Below are 7,843 nucleotides of genomic sequence, written 5' to 3'. Positions count from 1 at the left end.
ATTGTAAAGTCTAAACTGGCCTTGAACTCACTAGTTGGGTATGAACTTGAACTTATGAACCTCTTGTTGCTACCTCCCATGTTCTGGGATGGCAGGAAAGTAGCACCAAAGCCAATATGTGTGCTGTCAGTGATCAAATGTTAAACTTATTTCTAACTAACAAATAGTCATGTATACTTCTATGATATAGTACAATGTTTTGTTTTATGTATATATATTATATGGATTCAGTCACACTAACCAACACATTTGTCACCTTACCAAATTATCATTTCTGCAGTGAACATCTTAGAATGTGTTTTAGCAATTTTAAAATGGATACCTTACTATCAACTATGGTCTTTTTTCAGAGATAAGACACTAAAATATATTTCTCTATTTTCAAGTAAAAGGTTTGAACTTTTAATCAGCATCTTCCTTTTACCCAACCCTACCTAACTCCATTTATTCTACTTATGAAATACACAATTGTTGTGAACAAAAACCATCTGGGGTTATAGAAACCTACAATGAACCTGTACTATATAACTATTTTGGTATGCCGTGTGTTCAGTCTTCAGGATTCTTGCCCATCTTTTTCTTTTCCATTTTTCATGATCACTATTATATTTCTCTACTATGATGTCAACCTGGTTATATTTCAAATATAAATGTGGAACATTAGAAGAGAATATAGAATTCATGACAGTTGAGCCATCTATTCGTAGTCCCACTTTTTTTTTTTTCCGAGACAGGGTTTCTCTGTGGCTTTGGAGGCTATCCTGGAACTAGCTCTTGTAGACCAGGTTGGTCTCGAACTCATAGAGATCCGCCTGCCTCTGCCTTCCGAGTGCTGGAATTAAAGGCGTGCACCACCAATGCCCGGCTAGTCCCACGTTTTTTATTCACATATTTTGTCACTATTACCAAGCTTTCATGTGAGCATAGTCTCCTGTCTTTCTGTGTGCCTCTCTTGATTCTCATTCTCTCTCTCTCTCTCTCTCTCTCTCTCTCTCTCTCTCTCTCTCTCTCTCTCTCTCTCTCTCACACACACACACACACACACACACACACACACACACGTTTTACCCTCCTCAGATGCATGTGTTTCTGAGCAAATCGCTGCTATATTCAGAGTCAGACCACATTTAATTTCTCTATCACTTCTATTCTTTTGTAAGTAACAGCTTTGACCTTCTCATAATCTTGGACCACTTGTACACTCATTGCTTATTTTCTGAAGACTTCTCTGAAGGATATTATTTAAAATATAAAATTAACCATGCTTCTTGTCAACTAGATTCTAACAGCTTACAATAACAATTAGAAAGACCACAGCTTCCTGGGCTTTAGACACTCTGCCTGGAGCCCTTCCCAATTCTGGGATGTCATCTTTCAGTATATCTCTCTTTTATTCTGTTAAAACTGGCTGCCTCTACTCTGTGAACAAATAGACATGCTCTTGTGCTGGGTCCTTTGTGCCCAGACCACATCTATAGTGAGCTATCCTGCTAGATTTACAAGGCTAAAACAGCTTCTTCAGAGGTCTTCTCCAATGTCACCTATATGGCTCAGGAGAACAGTGTCTGGTAGGCTTGTGGTTTAAATGTTAAACACAACTAGAGATTCTGAGCTAGGATATTCTTGGCAGTTTATTGAGGTGGCTAACTGAAGGCATTTCCCTAGATATTGAATTTCATCTCAAGATTTTCAGTCTGTTTTCTCTACTTCCTGCCTACTATGCGGTGACGGAACTTGATGGCCATGTGTACCCACTGTGGTGATATTCTGCTTGCCTGTAGGTTAAGAAGCACAGACCTAAGGCATGATTGAACCTCTGAAAGTCGGAACCAATGTCAATTCTGGCTCTCTTGCATTTTTTCAAGGTATTTTCTACTGTTCCCACAGGCTGACTGGCACAGAAATTTACTTTCTTGAATACCTTTTGTCATCATGCTCTCACTGTTCAGCACCCAGCCATGGGCTCTTTAGACCTTGCTTAACTTTTTACCACTGCATTCCCTAGCACTTGAGATACTATTGAAAATGTAAGTGTCTTAGTACTTTCCCTAGTGCTATGACAAAATATCCCAAGGAAAGCAATTCCAGGATTTAGTTTGGCTGACAGTTTGAGAGCACAGTCCACCATGGCAGAGAAGTCATGGTAGTAGGAACTAGTTGCAGCTGGTCACATCATATACATCCACAGTAAGGAAGCAGAATGTGATGAATGCTGACACTTATTTCACTTCCTCTATTTTATTCAGTCCAGGAAACATCCTATAGAATAGTGTTGCCCATAGTTAAGATGAATCTTCTTCCCTCAAACAATAGATAATCTCTCACTGACATGACTGGAGGGCTGTATTCTACCTATTCTGTCAAGTTAACAATCAATATCAACCATCAAAGTAATCATGTATTGATTCTGCTCTTAGCCTATTAAAGTCTAAGATTCTTGAAGTTTTTATCCATTGCTATTATTGCTCAGTATCCACAGTTTTCAACAGTGCCTGGAATACAGTAAACAATAAATCTCTGAAAAAATCAGTGCATGAATGAGTTTACTGATCTGTAGTAATAGAATAAACATATTGTATGGTCCTTTGTATCTTTGTGAGAGATTTGCTTTGATTAAATTAGATATCCGAACCAAATATTTTTTTCTTTCTCCATTTTTTATTTGAATTAGAAACAAGATTGTTTTACAGGTCAATCCCACTCCCTCTCAAATATTTTTGAATTCCATAATTTTGATTAATATTTAATGTTAATAATTTTTATATAACAAGCATAACATGTATTTTAAGTGTGAGTTAAACTTTTATATTATGCTAGCTGACATCTACATTTGTATACACATGTTACTATTATAGCCTCTCACTAACATTTTATAATTATACATGCAAATAATAAAGACTAGATTGTCATTGATACTGACATGTTATTTAACATGTGTGGTGATTACATCTTCCACACACAGGATTATAAGGCTTATTTTTAAGGATTTATCTTATTTTTTTTTTGTGTGTGTGTGTGTGTGTGTGTGTGTGTGTGTGTGTGTGTGTTTGTGCAGAAACATGGTACTAGGAACCGAACTCAGATCTTCTGCTATAGCATCAAGTTCTTGTAACTACTGAGCCATCATCACTCCCATCATATAAGGCTTATTCTTACTGGAGCAAGCTTACAGTGGTATATTCCAAACTGCATGATGAATAGGCAGCATATTCCCTGTTTATAAGCATATTCCTAGCACTGTGTAAAACTGGAACTTAATCTTTATGCTTTCTCAATGGAGATCTTCTGATGGTACTGATGGTATTCTAGGTAGAGAAAATGCATTATTAATTTTATTCAATAACAAACCATACTTAGAGGTAGGATGCTACATCTTATTGTCCTTAAATGAGAGATCCTCAAAGAGAATGGTTGTCTCTCCTTAATTTAAACACTTGGTTTACCTCAATAAGCTTTCGTTTCCAAACCTTTTCATACAATGTAGTAACTGTTATTTACTGGTAGAAAATGGCCTGAGAGAAACAGTTTGGTGAGCTTGTAGTCCCAAACTTCTGAAGGGACACAATCATCAACAAACATGACCATCTATCTGCAGAGAATTTCACAGCCACTCCTGCACTGTCCTAAGAACACATTTTCTTTAAAGATGTGATTGGATGCCTAGAATTTGAAGTGGTGGTGCATACCTTTAATCCCAGTACTCGGGAGGCAGAGGCAGGCAGATCTCTGTGAGTTCCAGGCCAGCCTGGTCTCCAGAGCGAGTCCCAGGATAGGCTCCAAAGCTTCACAGAGAAACTCTGTCTCGAAAACCAAAAACAAAACCACAAAACAAAACAAAAAAATTGGAGTACTGAGATACTGGGATACAGAGAGTACTCAGTTGGCAGTGTAGTATCAGTAACATGTTTTTAACTTGTATTTATGGTTGAATGGCTGCAAACTGCATCCCAGACAAAATGATACAACTGTTAATGGCATTTCATTTAAGTTGAATTGTGCAAAAAGAAAAGGCATACACAGTCAAGTCAAGTTCACAACACCGCAAAATACAGATTCCTTCAAAGTTTGTCTCCCTTTGTATAAAATCAATTTTATGAATGGTACTTTTGGAAATTAAAGTATGTATATCAAACAGGTGGTCTATAAACTAGTAAGATAATGTTAAGAACTATATATATAAATATGTATATGATCATGCAGAATGCAATATGCTTGTAAATGCTTAACATGTATATGTAGGCACATGTATATATCTCAAAAATATAATGACCCTCATGAAGTATATATTTTTAAGTTAGTTATATACAAAATAATCTCTCACAATAGGCATGAATTATGCAAATGTGTATAGCTACCAAGTGGCAGAACCAAAGCAGTCTCAATTATGCCTGTTCCTGAGTATCATTTCCCACTGGATACTGTATTACTGCTCATTACTTACTACTGCTTATTTTTCTTTGCTTGAAATGCACAGAACATATGATTCACTCTCTCTAATCATTTAAGTGTATTTAGAGTAGTACATATTATAGCAGATCTCTGGAAGCCTCCCCTGCCCCCATGTGGGGTGTGTGTGTGTGGGGATTCAAACAGGGTATGTCTGTACAAGCATACAACACTGTGTGTTTTCATGTTTTTCTGAGAGAGGTTCTCTCAGTAGGACCCGGGCACACTTACTAGACAAGGCTGGCTAGCCAGTAAGCTTGCCTCCACCTCTCTAGTGCTGAGATCTCACTCATATGACTCAGGGGAAAATGGTTACCCTCACCCACAGCTTCATGGCAAGAGGGAATGTCAATTGGGATTGGCTTGCATATAAGAGCTTGCAGCTTTTTATCTCCCAGTGGCATATGAGTAACACAAAGACAGCCAGGTGAAACTGGGGTCAGGTTAAAGCAATGACCCTGCCCTGGTGACCTGCTCACAACAGCCAGACCTTACCTCTTAGAGTTCCACAACCTTGAAAACCTGCTCTGCCTCCTGGAGATGAAAGGATAAACACTTTCCTGATCAAGCCATGTAATTACACTACTTCAGGGCACAGCTCTACTTGTTTCGCAGTCTGTTAAATCTCATTGTCTCTGGACCTTGGTCTCCAAACTTATCTCAAATGTGCTCTAAGACAAAATGGTCTTGATGTAGCCATGTCAATCTCTTCTCTCTATTGCCTAAGCTTTCTCATATGCACGACTTTATCATTTTCCTCAACTAACTAGTATCTGGTCCAGCCTTGAGTATCTAAATCTGGGCCCACTCCAGGTGGGAGCAGCTACATCCTGCCACTATCATCATCCCCATATTTCCAATTCTGATTGTATAACCCCACATGGAGACAAGGGCTGGGAGTTTCAGCTAAACATTCAAAAACCTTGTCCTCAGTTTAGCTCTGCTAGTAATAATTGTTATAATGACATGTGGCAATTTAAATACACCAGCTCTTAAGGAACTATAAATAAGGGCAGGGAAAGAAGCTAGCATTATGGGACTGGAGAGATGGTTGAGCAGGAAAGAACACCTCACAAACACCTGTAACTCCATCATCTCCAGGGGATCAGACACCTCATGACCTCTGTAAGTACCCATGGTTCACATGAACTCATGCAGGTAGTCACATACACAGAAATAAAAGTCAATCAATATAATCTCTTAAAATATTTTGTTTTGGGGATTATAATTATACAATTTTCCTTCCCCTTTTATCCTTTCAAACCACCCCAACTAATTTCCTCCTTGGTCTCTTTCAAATTCAAGTCTTCTATTATTGTCATACACACACATACACACACACACACACACACACACACACACACACACACACACACACATAACCCTAAATATATTAAGCACAACCTGCTAAATAATATAATTTACTAGTGTGTATATATTCAATTTAAAAGAAGCTAGTACTACATACCCTCAGAGCTGAAGTTTTGCTTTATAATCTTTCACCAAATTTCCTCACATAATTTAACATACAATTTATGCTATAATGTTTAGATGTTGTTTGTATCTTATAACTATAAAACAAGGTAAAACCCAAAAATACAAAGAGATGTAAAAATGCTCATGATTTACCAAAATGAAGATGTTGTGATAGAACCTTTTATTCTCAGTCTGGGATTTTCTTGTCTCCTCTATCAGGTTACTACTGTGATAGCAGAATCACACAGTGACTGTACCTTTTCAGCTTTCTTGGTTTGGGGATTATGTTGGGATCAATAAAGATTTATTGAGTAGGTAATTTTTACCTATTAATACAAATTAATATAGCACTTCTCTTGAAAAGAATAAAACATATATACACACTAAGGGTTACAATAATTCTTTCCTCCAAAGCCTTCCGAGTTCCACCTGCCACTTTAGGGCCCCAAATAACACACAGAGGATCATATTATTTATAATATTGCTGGCCAAATTGACTAGGATTTCTTATATGTTAGCTCAGTCTTAATTATCATAAATCTATAAATTTTATAAGACTTATCTTATCAAGGATGCCTTCTGCTGGCATCCTCTTCCCAGGATCACATGGGGCTCCATAGAGAAGAGAGCAAGAGGAAGAGGAAGAGCAAGACAGCAACTTCCTGTTTGTTACTGCTTATATATGAGTTTGCCTGCTATGTCACTTCCTGGCTGTATCACAAGACTTCTTTTTGCTACATTTCCCAGAATCCTCCTTGACTCCTAGTTCCACCTATCTTTCTGCCTCATTGGCCAAGCAGTGCTTTATTCAACAACCAATGAAGTAAACATACACACACATGTGGCTCTCTCTGTTCCCTCACCCGCCTGGTTGTACAAGACTGACTCCGTGGCATGAATACTTTCCTAATAAACATCTGCTCATCAAACTAGCTCTGACTCCATTGCAATCTGCATTAATTGCATTTCAAACCCTTCTGAACTGACTTTCTTCTTAATTTATTAACTACTTTAATCCATTCAGCTACCTAGCATTTCTTCATTCACCTTCTAAGTGCTAGGCCTTATATGTTCGATAAGTAGAATAAAATCCCTTCCAAGACTAAGTTCAGATGTAGATAATAGCTTGGGTCATGATTCATCTGGTCATAGTTTAGGTACTTCTATATATCATTGGAAATGGATGAATGTTAGTTTTTCCTGGTAGACTAGGACAGACAGATTCTGTCTAACATGGAAATACTATTCTTCACAGCTTCTTCTTGCTGAAAACTACTGATCTTGAACTGTGGCACATAGGTACTTCCACTCTAAGAATCATCCTGTACATTAGGCCTTTGCCCAATAACCAGGGAAATCTTTCTTTCCACCAATGCTAAAGAAGCACTAAAAATGGCTGTTAGACAATTAAAGCCCAGCTTAATTTCTGTGATCCTTTTGTATGAATAGGGAGCTTCTAAAAGGGTTTGAAATCTTATGGGATGGGTCTATTCCCTGCCCAAAGTGACCTAGACTGCAAGGAGGCCTGGCACATCACCCACACTCACCAAGCAAGAAAATTACATAGTTTTCCCCAAAGGACAAAACATGTTAATAATTTCCCTGTTTTGACTCTAAAACTGGACACCATCCCTGCCAGCTGCACTCTCAAACATTTACTGCAGCCTGTAGAAGTCTCAGCAGCACTGTGGCCTGGAATTTTGATCCACTAAGGAAATCAATTTAAGAAGCGATGCCCTCAATATGTGACCCATTCTCTATGCTGTGATTCTAGGGACACATTCAATACAGGAATTTGTTAGAGCATAAAGATGACACTGGTGCCACATAGACTTTGGAAGTTATTTAAAGTTAATTAATTTAACCTGACCTTTCCATATAAATACAATGCACAATAGACTCCTTGTGATAATTGATTCTG

This window comes from Cricetulus griseus (genome assembly GCF_003668045.3).
Source record: "Cricetulus griseus strain 17A/GY chromosome 1 unlocalized genomic scaffold, alternate assembly CriGri-PICRH-1.0 chr1_1, whole genome shotgun sequence".
NCBI lineage: Eukaryota > Metazoa > Chordata > Mammalia > Rodentia > Cricetidae > Cricetulus > Cricetulus griseus.
The sequence above is the reverse complement of the archived record's forward strand: the minus strand, read 5'-3'. Positions refer to the sequence as shown.